The 15888-nt window shown below is 40.4% G+C and overlaps 1 long non-coding RNA gene across 1 annotated transcript in view; it reads right to left on the minus strand.

Annotated features, from left to right (window-relative positions):
- LOC148214129 (uncharacterized) overlaps window positions 1–12189 on the minus strand; it is a 28732-nt gene extending 16543 nt beyond the window's left edge. The window contains exons 1-2 of the long non-coding RNA XR_015798476.1: window positions 12141–12189; window positions 6170–6259 (exon numbers count right to left, since the gene is read on the minus strand). This is a non-coding gene — a long non-coding RNA (uncharacterized LOC148214129). The remainder of the gene's footprint in view (window positions 1–6169; window positions 6260–12140) is intronic.
- Between the last annotated feature and the right edge of the window lie 3699 nt (window positions 12190–15888).

Genomic DNA, 15888 nt, shown 5'->3' on the forward strand with positions numbered 1-15888 from the left:
ATTTGCAGGTTTAAAAGACCCACTATTACCTGCAGAGCTTCCCCTCCGATGAACTATAGAGTTAGTTCACCCATTCAACAGCAAGTCCTGAATAATGGGGCTTTGCAAGCTTCACTTCAACAGTGCTTCAAATAAAGCATCCCCTTGGAACTGCTTTGTGACAAAATACAGCCCTTCCTGCTCCTCACGGTGAAGTGAAGCTGCTGGAAGGGACAGGAGAACTTCCAGCAACTAGTCATGCTGGAGGAGATCTCAGAATTGACACTAGGCACTTTTGTTATCAGTAATTATGCCGTCAGTGGCCCTTGTCAAGGTGAACAGCATTGTCTCCTTGGCACAAAATGCATTGTTAAGGCAAAGCCTGGCCACTTGGTATAGTCTTATTGAATAATGGGAGCTCAATTGGTGCATCGTCATGGAGAAAATCTATGTGGCCGCTAAGAGTCCACAATGACTTGACAGCACATAATCAATCAATCAATCAATCAATCAATCAATCAATCAATCAGTGCAATTTTGCAGATGATCTGACCCTTAGAGAAACACTTAGTTTAATGATAAGGGAACTTATCATAGACATCCACACATAGTACATTAGCAATTGTGTTGCATCATACAGCAGATGCAATATTTCCTCAGCTTATCACTGAGGTAGGTTGATTAAAAATCAGTTGGTAAATAATTCAAGTGATAAGTAGGCAAGTCCAAGGTATGATCTCACCTTGGGCTGATGAGGTGGTATCTCAGTCCTTACCCTCATACCATGTACAGACTGGCAGTAAGATTTTAAGTGAATACTGATGAGAGGAAAGCAAGCTGGTTTAAGGAGTGGAGATAGAGATCGTGCACAGCTCTGGCCTTCAAATGTCTTGGTTATGTTCCCTTCCATTAGCATAGCTGTCTTCTGCCTAATGGCAAATGCAGTCTTAAGGGCCCACAAGATTATAAAGCCATATTCTATATTGATTAATGCAGAAGAACAACTAATCTCTAATTATTTGCTCAGTAAAAGAGGGTGGCATCTTTCTCTGAAGCACTGGGGACTGCTAACTATGTAGGTTTCAGGAATTGCAGCTCAGATAACTGTCGCTTCCCTGAGTTGTCACCACAAGATTCTTGTCTTGATAGGAAGAGAGGAACGTCAGATCTCCCTACCTGGAGAGGAGCTGCAGAAGAAGAGCAGACCACAGCATATCTTTATTTGAAGTCCTTGATCAGCCTGTAATAATTGTGGAAGCCAGCTGCCACTACAAACACAGGCACAAAAACCTTTGGAAATCCGGTGTTATCAAGATGAATTTGTTTTCAATGGTACATTATATATTACCTCCAATGCGTTTTTTTTTTTTTTTAAAGAAAGGCAATCCCTGCGTGAAAATTACTGATACAGTAAAAGTAGAAATCAGAGCTAGCCTGCCTGCTGCAAGATGAAGAGATCCACTTCTGGAAATAGTGTGAGGAATGTGGAGAGAGAAGCAGAAGATGTTGAGCATAGAAGTGTAGAGGCACAACAGTTCTACTCCAGGAAACACAATGTTACTGGGCTTTTTGTAGACAAAAAGGTTCCTGCCAAATAGACTTTTCTTCTATAATACCGAAAATGGCACCTGAGTCCTAGAGAGCAAGCCAGATAGTAGAGCTGTTTCCTGGATAATTACCCTCTGTGGTTGAGTTTCTCTTTGGACATGGAAGCAATGTCATTTGGAGATAATCTTTCATAACGTTTGCTTTCCTTATTACTGCCTACAGCTACCCTAATATTATTCTTTTTTCTTCTCTCTAGAACAGGGTTGAGCAACTGTGGTATTTCAGAAGTTGCTGGAACTGCAGTTCCTAACATCCCCCACCAGTGGCTCTGCTAGGTATGATTTCAGGACGCTGAAAGAAAAATGGCATCTGGAAAGCCATCTTTATCTGCGTCTCAGCCTGCTTTATCTGCATCTCTTTATCTGCGGATTTTTTTTATAACATTCTATGCTGCATGTCTTTTGGCAGATTCTCAGATGAAACTAGAACAATCTTTTTGCCTGTGATCAGAAGCAAAATTAGTCCTTAGCTATCTTTGGTTTCATCCCACCACTGAGCTTCTTGGATTAAAACACGTGGACCAGAACTGTTTCCTGCCAACATCCCCAACGCTGACCTATCTTTTGCCCAGGAGACCAGTTCATATTTAGCTGACACATTACAATCTTTGTATCATGCATCTATTTGTTTCCCAACCTATGTGTTGAATGGATGGTATAAGCAGTGGACAAGGGATATTTTCCCACTTCCTCTGAAAACCTATCAAATTATGCTTCAATACAAATGAAGTGTCTGTCCTGTATCCCATTCTTTTTATTAAAAGGTACAGAGTCACTGTTCTTAATGCACCAGAATCTCTTCATCTAATATGCAGAGCAGCTATAAAACTGCCACGCCCAAATCTTTCTCTTCTTCAGCAACATCAAGTTGTGCAAAATGTGTGATAACAGGCAGCATCCACTGTGGTGTGGGATAAGTTGCACTGTAATCATAGGTCACACGCAGAATTAAATCTAGAAGTGTTAGGACTGCAACACCTATCGTTCTATGCCAGCATAGCTTTTGGCTGGATCAAATGGTCTTTTGCTGGTTATGAGTTGTGGGAGTTGCAATCTCAGACACATTTATATATTTGTTAAATTTGCATGCCGCTGAATCCAGTCAGAATATTTGAATCATTTCAGGTTGTAGAAGGATAAATTAGACATAACCAGAGAAAACAGACGGTCTAATTTAGGTGACAGTCATGTATCTCCCACTTGTTTCTAGATGTATTACTCAATCACTCCTCCATCCCTTATTTCTAGCCATCAAATTTTCTATGCTGTTTCCGTACAAAATAACAAAGCAGCTAGCAAGGATGTTTGAAACTTACTGTTTTCTTTTTTATTCCCCAGTCTGAATTCCAGAGGAGACCTCGAATTGCCAGTCTGAGGACATGGCTTATATAAGGAATTATCTGAGAAATAAATTCTGTCAACCAGCGGTTGTCTGGTTGACAGAATGAGTAATACCAATGACTCATGACATTCAATCCTGCTGTAGGCTTTCAATAAAAATAATAATAAAAAAAAAACAATGGAAAATTAAGGCATAGTAAAAACTGGTGCACAGGATAATGATGCGTTTAATTCGTTACTTACCGTATTTATCGGCATATAACACACACAGGTGTATAACACACACCTTAATTTTAAGAAGGAACTTTGAGTAAAAAAACGTAAATTTAAAATAAATGACTTGGAAGCAAAATAAAGGGAGCTCTGAACTTTTTGTTGATTAATATTTATACCACTTATAAGGTAAATATGAAAGAAAAAGCACCCCTCTGAACGAAGAAAACCAGGCGCTTGCACAAGCGATGGGGAGCACTGTGATTTTTGCTCACGCGAGCGATGGGGAGCGCCAGTTTTCACTCACTTGCTTGCCTGCCACTCACCTCCTGCTCTGCGGAGCTGCCCCGGTTACAGCCCTGGCTCAAATGAAGGCTCCACCTGCCGCTTGAGTATCGGCGTATAACATGCAGCTAGGATTTCAGCCCCAAATTTTAAGGAAAAAAGTGTGTGTTATATGCCGATAAATGCGGTGATTTCCCCCCCCCCCACGGTTCCTTTTTTGTCACTTCCATGCTCCCCTATATATGTTCACTCAGAAATAAGACCCACTGTGTTCAAGGTCCTTACTTCCAGGTCAGTGACTATAGGATTGCAGACCCTTCACTAATTTCAGACTCGAAATTCAAATGGAGAGTTTTTCTCTAGAATAGAAACAGGGTTGCCCCAAGCCTTTTCACAGTATGACGCAAAGGTTTTATCTGCTTCTCCCACTGATCATTGCCTCCTTTTATTGGCAAGGATCCTGGGACTTCCGCCAAAACCCTTACACAGTTGAACTTCTCAATGGGATAAATATGGTAAAGATGCCCTTGAATGGAGCTCAGTCCCTGCTGACCGCATCCATACCGTTATCTTGGCAGCAGTGTGGCGATTTGCCATTGCCTTCTTCTGATATGTCTTTTCAACTTTCCAATCTAGCAGCCCTGGAATTCAAGTGCTAGCTTCCCAGACCACCAGAAAGGCTAGGTTCTGCCACTACTGAGGGTGCTGCCCCCAAAAGGAAGGAAGCATTTCTTTATGCACTACATTTCTTCTTGGCATTAGTGATGGGGTAATCTTCCTTTATTCAGGAAACTGCTGATGAATTGTCCAAAATGACCAGGAGAGGGTGTCTTGATGGGAGCTGTTAGAGGGTGGTCTTCTTACAGAGATTTCTCAGGAATGTGCAGAATGTCAGACCCACAGGAAGGACAGGGAAATGGTAGAGGGGGATGTTTTTGAATATAATGTTTTTATGAGATAGAGTTAAAAGTAGAATGAAAGAAGCACAAATTTAACAAAGGAACTGGCATTCTCGTGGGGACTTGCAGCCCTGGGTATCTCTAGGGTCTCTCCTTGGCGATTTGGGTGAGGTAGTAAAGCTGACTGAAGTGCACGTGGTGCTTTTAAATGAATCTGACATTTCTGTAGTAAGTCTTTAGTTATTGTCTCTCTTCTCAAGAGGCTTCCTCTTTCACAGGTTTCTTGCAACTCAAGGGGAGAGTGCAGTAACATAGTTTGTGTTATACAGATGATGTGAGTGTGCATAGAAGGAGCAAAGGTCGTTTCCTGTCGGAACAGAATGCTTCCTTTTCTGGAAGCTAAAATGCATGTAAAATGCCACTCTGAGTTCTGGCCACTTCCCCAAAGCTTATTTCCTTTGAACAATCCTACACTATTCCATATTCTGCCCTTTATAGATACATTAACTTATACAAACTTGGCTTTGCATGGCCACACTCAACCATACCTGCCAACATATCAGGATCAGAAAAAAATGATATGGTTTAATTTTTTAAATTTAATTATTTGTGCTTTCTCCACCATCCTCATCCAGTATGCATTCTGCCTCTCAGTTCCCAAAAGAATAGATTCAATTGAAAAAGACATTAGTAACTGGGCTTGAAACAGTCTTTGCCACTGTGGGAACTAGATTCTCCTAAGCCTTGAATGAGAAATGCATTCAAATAACAAGCTTGATAGTACTTGTATGCCCTTTGATATCATGACTTTCCAACAAGGGATGTTAAGAAAACACAGGCGCAAAGGAGGTGTTTCATTGTCTGGTTGCCTTTATTACTCTCCCCTTTGTTCTCTGCAGAATATAAGGAACAGTGTTTTTTCTTGGACTTCTGCTTATGCAGCATGCAGCAATAATATTTTGAAAATAAAAACTCTGTTCTACCTCAGGGAATCAGAAACACACTGGTCGGAATTAGTGCCCAAAGTTTGAAAAGGTATGCCTTTGACTTCACTCCCCACCCAGATCCCAGGGCTACCAGGTTCGAGCTGCAAACATCTGAATTGCCTCTAGATAGCAGCAAAGAGACTGCTGTCATCTGGGGGGCCCTGGATTTTCTTCAGCCCAGTTCTAGTAGACCTACCAAACCCAGGACTGCCGCACCCCTTCTGGGCCAGCCTTTATAATATATTTCTGCACCCCATCTTCTTTTGAATTTGCATTGGTTCCCGCATTCTGATGCTGGCCACAGAGCAGTAATAACATTTCCCAGTTAGGGGAGGCAGGATGAGTCACTGCTGTTGTATGTTTCTTTGAGGAAGCAGCAGTTGCATCTAGGCAAGCCTTGCTCCTCCCCAGCCTCATTGTGATGCTACAAAAAATAGCACGCAACCAGGATCAAGATGTCAGCTCAGAATTGTACTAGGACTCCTTTTGAGGGCAAAATGACCTACCAAAAACTTAATTGGCCTGGCTTGGGTATGGTGACTATCATGGATCACTCTTTGTCCAAGACAGGAAAAAGAGTAGGATCCAAGAGAAGCATGGGGCAATCTCAATTCTGGGGATCTAGGTTTTAATACAAGCAATTATTTCCAGAGGGTGGGGAAGAACTTCCATTTTTTAACTGAAACACCTTCTGAGTCTTGTCTTACAACTGGGAAGCCCTGATTTTTTCCAGGACCAGGTGATGTTATATCCCTTTACATCCTAAGTATAGAACTATGTGTGCCTTCTATCCTGCATTGCCTTGTGACTACATCTTGGCCTAATAACTGAACCAGGAGTTCCTCTTGTAAATACTGACCTTAGTTTACTTGAATGCTCTGTGAATTCTTTGGAATAAAATAATGTCTCCAATCCCGATTGGGCACACTAATTGCTGTTCTTCTTGACTCTAAACAATAGACAAATCAAGAATCACTGACCAGTCACACAAGTAAGAATACCAATATGGAGGTCAGTCAGCAAATCATGGCTGGCCATTCATCACCAGTGGGTACATAGTTTACCCATTATCAGTACTAAACCTGATTTAGTGCGTCATGCAAGCATGTTCATAGTGTCCTCTATAAAATTATCTTAGTTACACATTGTGATACTTTCAGGCCAATACAAAGGAACATAGTAACCACAGGTACTTCTGGTTTGCATTCTTGTGTTCTGAATCTCTTTTGCTTAGTTTGTAAAATGCTATTTATTTAACCATGTAGATCAGTACTTCCCAAACTTTTTCCTTCATTACTCAAAACCACTTATCAGAAAGTCCTTTTTGCTTATGTCAATTTAAATGTCCCTGTTGTGATGGGATTTGTGCATCATTACCCAAAGAAAAACCACTTTTACCCACTTTTGGGTAATTTACCCAGGTTTGGGAAGCACTGATATAGATTATCATCATCAATATTGATTATGTGCCATCAAGTCACTGTTGACTCTTAGTGACCACATAAATAGATTTTCTCCATGATGATCTGTCCATAACCTAGTCTTTCAGGTCATAAATATAAATATCATAGGTAGTACAGTATAAAAATACTAGAAAGAAGTATTCCAGCCACCAGCCACTCCTCTTTTGCTATACCTATGATAGTTGTACAGAAGGGACAAATAGATCTATCAGTCTCATTGTTGATGGCTCTCATCTGCAAACATCTCCATTATTTCCATCTTATTAATTCTAGTGCTTAGGTAGGTACATCAGTTTGAGTCATGACAACTTGGACACAATGAGGCTAAGCATGGCTTATTATGGATGCAGATAACCCTCAGATGATATAAACAAATACCAGAATCATCCACATTCCTGTGAAAAGCAAACAAACTATCACAGCACTTTCTAGCAGTTTAGGGAAAAGTACCTGGAGAATTTCCTAATATGCTAACAGATGGTCAGACAGGAATGTGAATCTTTTGAGTAAATGACATTGGAGCCAACTAACCCAAAGCATAAAACAACATGGGCTTCATCTTGTACAAATGCCTACTAGAAAGGGCACAGGGGAGGGTATGTTAAAGTGCAAGGAATATGTGGAATACTCTCTGGAATATGAGAGTGGCAGCAGTGAGGCCATGATGCAAACTGGGTGGGGAAATTCTGTGATGTTCATTTGTTTTCTAAGCCTATTTAGGTTTACCTCCAGTTTTCCCTGGGTTTCCTGCCTCAGAATGGAAGGAAAGAGTCCTACCAGTCTATCAATTGCTGTCAAGGGGCTCCAAAGTCTACACATGGACACAAAGTCTGGAAAGCTGCACATGCTCCTGACTGGGTTCATGGGTTGTGCTAAGCCATAATGTGGTTTATTTACTTTTGGTTTACCACGTTACATGAATGGAGCCACTGTGGTATATAAACCATGATTTATGTTTTATCAGGATATATGAACCCAGCCAACTGTTGCTTAGCTACAGTAACAAAAGCATGGTTTAATGTGATGTGTCAAATCAATCAGCATACAGAATGAACATTGAGAAACCCCCAACAAGTAGGTTATCTGCTACAAGCAGAAAGTAAGCATAGAATAGAAAACAGAATACACAATTTCAGAAGCTGGGTACAGACAGAGGGCTAGGCTATAATGTGGTCATAGACATCCATAACAAGCCACAACAACATCAAAATGAAGTATGTCGTGCAAATGACATGGTTATCTATTGGAGTCATGATAATTCACGTCACTTGTGGGATAACATCATGACCCCTTGTCCTCTTTGTGGGCACCTATGAATGTGGTTTGTCTGATTTTAATTTATCATGATGAAATAATCCAGTGATAATGATTTGAAAATATTTGTCTTAGTTTGTTCAGCAAACCCTTTTTTTGTAAAGTGTGAATCCAACAATATCTGACTATTAAGTAGTGATAGGCAATCAGTGATACTCCAGATGCCATGCTGGCTAGGACTGCTGTTCAGCAACATCTGGAGTGCCATGTGTGTCCTATCAGGTGTGTCCTAACCCTAACCCTAACCCTAGTTTTATACCTCACATAAATGTGAAGCAAATCATAACTTAAATGATAATGAATTGTTTGCAAGAAAAGAACCAAGCTCAGAGAACCCCAAGGACTCCAGAGTTAAACAAATGATCCACAATTAATTGGGTTTATTCAATATACTAATGCATAGATCTTGGTTCATGAATTATAGTGGCTGGAATGGCACAGCAACATTAGCCAAAACTAGTGTGGATCACATTGTTGGTTAGTGTGTTATATCAACCCAGCTGATTGCTCTTAAAGAAATAAAAGATTGGGCTGTAAGCCTTAGAGAGCTGTATGAGCCATCCTACAGATTACTGATTGGATTTACACTTTGCTGGAAGCCACAATGTGTTTTGCTTGGTCTTAGTTCTGTGGCTAGATTTGCCAATCACACTAGACTATAATGTGGTTAAGTAGCTTATGGTTTAAGGAGGCTATGAGGCTATGTCACCAGTTTATTTCGGATGATAAACATACAAGAAGGAACACGTTTCACCCTCACAGGGTTTTTTTTATTGTTCAACAGGTACAGAAGCAGACCTTTTGTTTCAGTAACATAAAGGCCCAAAACTAGCTGTTTCCTTATTTTATGACATATACACCAAGCTTTTCCTGCTAGCCAGCTGCATTATTTACAGAGTCCTTAAGTAAGCTCCTTGTAGCTCTGCGTACTGAATCAAACTATTACACCATTGCTGTAATATTTGTGATTGTTTCTTTAAGGGTTGCTGAGACCACTTCAGCCACTCTAACTTACTTTCACTCCTAGTTGCTGTGTGGTCTTTTATCCAACAAGCTCCCTGCAGATACTCTGCTCCGATTCCAGGTTGTGAGTCACTTGATAACGAGCTTCATACACACGCACTCTGTTACTTTGGAACTTGCTGATTCCTTAGTTGCACAATTGCTTTTCCTTTTCTTTAGGCTACTCTCAGTGGCTTCTGCTTGCCTTCTTCCTGATCCCCCAAGATCTCAGCTACTGCTCTTTCCTGTCCCACATTATTTTCTTCCCAGACTTCCAATGAATCTGTAGTCTCCGAACAGATACACACACACACAGATGCCACCAGCCAGCTAATTGATAAAAAGAACTCTGACAGAAGCAGAAGCTTTCTGAAATTGGAGTTGTTGCTGGAGCTGGCATGTATGTAGAGATCCTTGTTATTTCTAAAATGACTGGGAACTTGCCTGACAGGGAAGAACTTGAATCTTATTTATTTATCAAATTTATATGGCTACCCATCTCACACAAAGCAATCCTGGGTGGTGTACAATAAAACCAACAATTAAAACATTATACAAAAGTCACTTAAAACAATGAACATAAATTAAAAAACAAGGCGGCGAGAGGGAATGCATCAGAATATTATATCTGATGCAGCCAACACATGGGCTCCCTGTTGGCAGGGGATCCCCAGGCCTGCTGAAAAAGCCACATTTTAAGGGATCTTCCAGAAGCTCTTCTTTGGTATCTAACCAAGAACATCAGAATGGAGCAAAGGTTTCTTTTTTTCTTGCCATACTTTGCTATAGACATACATAGGAAGAAAACCTTTGCGTTTTCCCAACCTTTCTATGGGAGCTTCCTTCCACGGTTAACCATGGGTTAGCACATTGCATGGCTTATAGCTTATTTAAGGAACCATGATTAGAGTCTGGTTTAATGTGACATGTGAAGCCAGCCTTCATTAGTGGTGTTTACCTACATAGTACCCATAAACCATGGTTTACAAACTAGTGTCTGAGTAAATTGTATTAGTTCAAAATCAGAATCAAAACATAACTAGAGCTATCATTTCTGCATTTTAAGAATCTGGTTGAACCCTAGATGGCAGCCAAGGGGGAGTTGTACCTCTTGGCTACCATCTACTAATTACCTGGATGTTTGCAGCCCTAATTTTAACCTGATGTTTCAATCCAGTTATAGACTAATTACCATCACATAGCAGATGTATATATGAGTTTGGAGCAAGCTGTTTCTTTTCTTGGTACAACAGAATAAACAAGATTTAACCATAGCAAAATGGATTCATACCACACATTAAGCCATGCTATGGTTAAGGAAGTTTCTCTGAATCATATTGTGTAACTATAGACCTTATATTATCATATTTTAATCACATTACTGCATATCAGTCTGCATTGGGTGCTTACTTTATGATTAAGCAACCACCTTCCAGGAAATTAGATGGAAGTCTCACAATGGCCACAATCCAGTGTGACGCTTTACAGCAATGTCTGCAGTGTTTACATTCCCAAATGGCACACAGAGTTGTTTAAGAAACTTCAAAAATTAATCTTTCCTCCTTCCATGTTTGATAGCTAAAACCCTAATTTGCACCAGGGAGGGAATTCTTCTGAGCCCTGTAGACCTGGGAACAAGTAAATATACCTGTTCCCATAGTGTCCAGGTAACTTTACATTGCCCTATGTATAATCAGAAGACTTCCATGATACAAAGCCTGATTGACTGCAAGTGTCCTAGGTTGCAGCGTGAGTAAAACACCCTTCGATTTTAAAGAGTTGATTCTGACAACTATAAAACCTAAAACAATCAGGTGAAGGCTGCAAGTTCTCTTCCTATTTACCCAGAAGAATAAACTTGCATTATAGATATGGCAAAATGCTTCAGTAGAGTGATATGTAACAGTTGGCAGGGCAAAGTACTTGCCAGTTAAACATTTGTTTAGAATACATTATCTTTTGTGGCTCTACAGTAATTAAATTTAATACTTCCATATTTGCAATTCAAATATCAGCTCAATCCCTATACCTGGTTTCAGGGTCGGAAAGAACAGGAAATACAAAATTCATATGACTGGATGAAGTCTCCCTTAAAACGACATGCATGTTCAGAATGTTATTGCTAGTTCTGTCGGTGATTGCTGCCTATGACATTCTGCCTTTAGTTCATAGAATTTAATCTCTATACTTGATATATACAGCTGGCTGATCAAACTAATTCTGGGAAATTACTGTGTATTTTTATCAGTTGGGGCACCATATGAAATTGCACTGCTGGAACTAACTCATGGTGAGTTGCAATGTTTTGCTTCATTACAATATCAACTTGCATCTGCTGAGTTTTATTGCAGCATTTGCTCTCTGAGCCACAAAGGTGACTTCTCTAATCGCTTGGCTAAGTAGAAAGCTCATAATGCAACATAAACATGGGCTTCATATCACAAACATCACTGATCTGCCCACTGGCTTTTCATTACCCTTGAAATGTATGAGTAGCAATCAGGCTTGAAGTATACTTGTTAATCATGGGGCAGCCCTATTACTGATACTCTGGAACAATAAAATGACTGGGTTGCTATTTGTCATTCATTCAATTACAGTATTACTATCCAGAATTTAAAAAAGATAAAGCCACGTTTTAAATTACATGAAAATGGAAGGGGAATTAAACCACACAACAGGGTTTGAGATGGGGAACATGAAAACCATAGTGTAATCTCCAAAATGGACATACCATGGTTAAAAAAACAAAGAAAACCTCCAAAATATTTTCCAGAAACTCAATCTGGCCCACATGTGTAGTGTGGCCTTAGATCCCCAACAATAATAAGTGCAGCCTTTGACCACTAGATGATCCCCTCCCCCACGGCCTGCTGTAACCATGGTTATGAACCCAGGCATTATTTCAAACCTCTCATAGTGATAGTTGTGATAGTTGCAGTAGAGTCATATGTACTTCCTTAAACTCTTTGGTGGAATGGTTGGATACAATGGAAACATTATACAAACAAATCAACAGAAGGACTCAACTGTGAGTAAACATGCACATACATAACCTGTAAATGTAGCTGGACAATGGAACCTCCATCTAGAAATCTAGCCTGGCCCTGCTCTTGTGTCTCAAGAGCAACTTTGTATATGGCAGGTATAAGCAACCAATGGCATCTGAGTCATGAGTGGCTCCCAGACTCTTTTTATATCCTCTGGAACATCTCCAGATGATGCCGCCAAAGTCTAATGGCAAACAGCCAAAATTTGGTGGCATAATTTTTCACTTCCTCCATCCCCAAATAAGTAAAACTTATGACAGGCTTAATGTGCATATACTGTATAATTAAACGTCTGCTTGAATAAAAATAAAGGGTTGACCCTTCCTCACTGATGATATATCATCACCTTTCCTCCCCCCCATTGCTTGCTCTAATATACAGAAATCAGCAGGCAATGCTTTTCACAGCTGGGTGAGATAAATATTAAGACCAAGCAGCCCTTAAGCTACAGTGGGCAACTGAAAAGCTAACAAACTTCAAACAACAATCATGTTTTTAAAAGTTTGTTCAGTGCAATATGTCGGGTCATACTCTCTCCTGTTTTGTTAAGAATGTGTTTAGAGTAATGTGTAGCATGACCCTTTGTCTTTCATTCCTATCCTTGGTCATCTCTTCCCAGCCTTAGGCAACCCATAACCATAGTTCAGGGATAACTGATTTCTGTGCAGGCATGCCTTTGCTCACATAGTCTGTACCTAAGGCATAGCAAACAATGCGGGAAATATGCCCAGAGCATAAATAGCTGTGAGTGATAGAAAACAAGCTAATCTCCCCCATCATTTTGGGGGGGGGGCACTACTGTTCTGTGGTATTAAAAATTAAGGCCTTCATTAATGATTTTTATCTTGTTAGAGCATTGAAACAACTTTCAATGATATATTCCTAGGAGAACTGAGATTTTCACTGCTGTTTCTGAATGAGATAGTGACAAGCATAGTGGCTCATTATCAATGAAGTTAGAATACTGTCTCCATGTTTTTCCAAGCAAGTTGGTGTCATTTTTCTAAAATGAGTCATATATCTTTAGTTCTGATTTGATCTTTTGTGGTTATGGATGCTACTGAAACATTGCTCTTAGTTAAAGCCATGTTAACAGTCAAGGTGAGATCTGAACTATAGTTAAGACTCATATTCTCAGCCATTACATTACACATCAAAATAACTTATTACCAGATTTGGGCTGCAAAAAACTGAATAATCCTGTGTGTGTGCCTTCAAGGCAGTGTTGATTCCTGGCGACTGCCTGGACTAGTCCCTGCAGTTTTCTTGGCAAAATTTCAGAAGTGGCTTGCCCTGGCCTCCTTCCTAGGGCTGAGAGAGAGGGACTGGCCCAAGGTCACCCAGCTGGCTTCATGCCTAAGGCGGGACTGGAACTCACAGTCTCCCGGTTTCTAGCCTGATGCCTTCACCACTACACAGAACTGGTTCTCTGAATAATCCTAGATGGCAGCAAAAAGATACATGGCATTTTGATTCTTTGTTGCCATCCCATGGTCACTGGGATGTTTGCAGCTCAGATCTGGTAGTCCTGAGAATTTATTTCAGAGACGTCTGTTGTGAGCACTACTCGTTTATTGTTTCTTTTGCTGTACAAGTGTAAAAATTAATGTTTACAGGTAGTCCTCAAGTTACAATGGTAACTGGGACTGGAATTTCCATCACTAAGAGATGTGGTCATAAAGCACGATGTCACGTGACTGCATCACTTAGCAACAGCAATCTCAGCATTCCCCGTTGCTATCATTAACCGAATCCCACTGGTCGTTAGCTGAGGACCCACCCCCATCTAGTGGTGCTGGGGCTTTGTGCTGTGGCACTGGGGTGGCTGGCCATAGCATGGGGCTTGAGGTGGCACTCCTCGGCAGTGGTGGCCCAGGGGCTGAAATAGAGGACTGGGTACGGTGGCAGCTGACTGAGACTGCTGAAGGTCTGGGCCTCTACTTCAGCCCCAGCACTGCCACTGATACTGAGGAGTGCCACTGTTCAGGGCAACCAAAAGGGCAGAGGTGAGGGAAGATTGGCAGGTTGGGGGGAGTTGAAGTGCCTCTGTGGTTGTAAGTGCAGGAGAGCTGCCAAGCACCTGAATTTTGATCACCTGACTGTGGGGGTGTTGCAAAGCTGTAACTTTGGGGATTGGGTGTAAGTACCTTTCATTCAGTGCCACCGTAACTGTAAATGATTGCTGAACAAATGGTTATAATTTGAGGACTGCCTGTATACATAAATGTTCTGAGCAGTGGTGTAGTAGAAGGGTAGAAGAGTTCCAAACCTTTTTCTCAGAGCAGAAACGACAATATCATATGCTGGAACAGCAAGATAAGTGTGGATTTCTCTGATAAGAGGCAATAATGACAAAAGGTGCAGTTTTTATTACAGTTTGTGACACACGAAAGTCATAGAATAAGAACAATGGTCAAGCAGATGTTAAATATTTACTTCTTTTTCCTTGGAAGGACTCCTGTATGCCAGCAATTGAATAATAATACTTCTTGGTAAGATTGTTTGCATTTCTAATTCACTTTTATTGGTATATTATTTTGGATGTCTGCTGCTTAGAATATAGGTAATAGAAAAGCTCCATCCATCCACCCACCCTTGAGTGAGAATGGTGTTTCCTTGGGATCTTAACTGTGGAGATTATCATATTGGTGTCTGCCCTACTAAATCTACTATGAACATCTTCACACAATTTACTAAATGCAGCTGGACAAAGCATTCAAGAACAGTACTTTGCCATGTGGAGAAGCTCATATAAAAAATCTCTTTTGGAATTGTCAAGCATCCACATTGCTGGATTGTGTCTTCATATATATGAATGCAGAGCCTCTATACTTTATTTTCTTCACAGCAAAATGAAGTGGCTGAGCGTGCCCACACATGTGGAGATAGTCAGGAACCATTCTGGAAGGAGGCACATAACTCCTGCAAATAACAGAGCAACTTTAACATTTAAAAAAGAAGGCCTTCACAAGCACTCCTCTGCAATGCAAAACATTTCTTTTGAATTTTAAGTGTAGTCCTAATACTAAATCAAGTCGTTGGTTAAAGGAGATATACTGTATGTACTACCATTGTAATTCCACCTTGAGTAGGTCCTTATCTATCACTAGCTTTCATCTGGTTCTAAAGCAATCATTGTTTTTATAACTACAAAGTGGGATATGGAACAAAACAGCAAATTTTGGTTAGGCATTATGTTAGCAGTAGGTTTGAACCACACAGTTAAACCTCAAGTAAACCAATGGTGATGATTGGGGAAATATATACTTCCCCTAAGGGACCAACATGGCTTAGTATTTCATGCATACATGCTTTGTGATCTTACCAAATTGATAGATGCCAGAAATTACGCTGATCTTTTGTTGGCTGGATCTGAGGAAATGTGTAGGAGAAAGAAAAGTTTATATCTGGTATTTGAGAATCTGATATAACAATCAAACCAGGAATATGCTGCCAGCAATGCTTATATTTGCAGATACTCTGGTTGTATTATTTGCAAATAAAACAAATATTAACAAAGCTTTAATATACCCCGATTGCCTTTTTAAAAAATCTGTGGAACCTGTAAAGTAGCCATTTCCCTTGGAACTTTATATACTGTCAGCTCTTGAAGGTTGTCCAGACTCCACAAGAAGACTAGAACTTAAGCTTTATTGAGATAGGTTATATTATTGCAAGTCGGAGTGTGTTTTTCCTCCCTTCCCTCTTATATTGCAGTGAATCAAGGAGGAGCCAACCAGAATCTCTTC

This window comes from Python bivittatus, unplaced genomic scaffold, assembly GCF_059951505.1.
Source record: "Python bivittatus isolate LINGU-HERP-01145 unplaced genomic scaffold, Pbiv_v1 ctg000700_np1212, whole genome shotgun sequence".
Lineage (NCBI taxonomy): Eukaryota > Metazoa > Chordata > Lepidosauria > Squamata > Pythonidae > Python > Python bivittatus.